Genomic DNA, 1,876 nt, shown 5'->3' on the forward strand with positions numbered 1-1,876 from the left:
ATCCCTGACTTCTTATCGGATTGACCATTTATAACCTTTAAAAGGCTGTACATGGTCAATCCAATGTCAGCAGTGGCTGTACATCATTTACTGCATAGGGCCTATGCAGAAGTCAGGGCATTTATTTTTATTGTGCTTACCTGAGAAGAGCTGTTGTGAAGGAACTTGTCAAGGAAGTGAGTTTGTGTTTATACTGGACCTCCTGCCCCCACATATCCTCAACCAATCATGTCAATGCAGAGCTATATGGAGCCCTCCACGTTAATTTTTTTGGGGGGCAGTGCAGGGTAGTACAGAGCTCAATTTGGCCTCAACATGCCTCCGGAGGCTCCGCAATTGCGTCACACCATCCATATGGCGCCTCCGACCACATTTTTAGATTAAGCATAAATTGGCTTTAAGCCTTATGTTCACCAGATGTATCAAACTCTTTACGTTCCGGTGGAAGTCATTCATTGTCAATGGAGCAGTCCGCAATGCTAGTTGGGGATGCCGCAGTCACGCCATATGTCCACCAGGTGCACGTGCGTTTTGCCATAAGTTGTTTTTTCATGTTTCAAGTTTTAATGTCACAAGTACAATGAAATGCCTTTCTTGCAAACTCAAAACCTAACAATGCAATAATCAATAACAATGTAATACTAGAAGAAAAAAAACACAATAAATAAGAAGAAATATGAAGAACACAATAAGTAAGTAAGCATACTATATACAGGGTCAGTTCCAATACCATATTTATAATCTGCAGGTATACTGGAGTAATGGAGGTAGATATGTACGGTCTATAAGTGCATAATGTTATATGGACGTATGTCTACAGTTCAGGGAAAAAAAGACTGAAAAAGCAGAGGATGTTCAAGATCGTGGGCTACCTTTCAATATAATAGTGCAAGGCATCAGGATATAAGATAAACAGAGTAGCAGCAGCTTGTATGTGAGTGGGTGTGCGTGTGTGTAGAGTCAGTATACATGTTATGTGTGAGTGAGCAGATGATGGAGTGTGTGTGTGTAGTACCGTGTGAGTGTGTATAGAGACATAAATAACCATAAAAAGGTAAATGAGGATACAAGGTTAACTCTCTTTTTGCCGGATATCTAGCCCGCATTTTCCAAACTTGATGCACATCTGCTTCACAAGGCTGCAGAACGGTTTGCAGCCTGGTTCGACCAAAGCCAATAATTAGACTAGATTCAAGTTATTCTCCTATGACCTACTCGTTTCATAGGCTGCACACAAGGGCGCTTTACAACAATTAATCTAGTTTGTTTATATTCTTCTGTCACATTCATCTCTAGCAACATGTTCCCATTTAGCAAGGATCACAACTAGATTCAGCCGCTGGCCAATTTTTTTCTTGAGCAGATGGTCGGCTGGAACGTAATTACAAATAATTTGTAGATTGCAAATTGACCGCAAGAAGCCTTGTAATTATTCTTTGTATGATAATTAGTATAGAATATCGATAATTGGGCCAAAAATTAGCGAAGTATACAGGATTGGACTTTTATTCTGAAGAATTCCAAAAATCCGTGACCCAGAAGTAGTTGGTTATTCTTGACCACTTAGCACATCTGTGAAGCAGGCAAGAATAACTAAGTACTTCTGGGTCACAGATTTTGGAATCCTTCAAAATAAAAGTCACGTTCAGACATTGGATTGACCATGTACAGCCTTTTAAAGGTTATAAATTGTTAATCCGATAAATACAGCATTTACTGTGATATGGCCTCTGCAGAAGTCAGGTATTTCATACTTCTTGAGCTTCACATAGCGAAGCTGTTGTCAAGGAAGTAAGTTTGTGTTTATATGACCTCCCGCCCCCACCTACCATCAACCAATCATGTCAATGCGGAGCTTTACAGGCATGCACAGAGC

This window comes from Salmo salar, chromosome ssa14 (genome assembly GCF_905237065.1).
Source record: "Salmo salar chromosome ssa14, Ssal_v3.1, whole genome shotgun sequence".
Taxonomy (NCBI): Eukaryota; Metazoa; Chordata; class Actinopteri; order Salmoniformes; family Salmonidae; genus Salmo; species Salmo salar.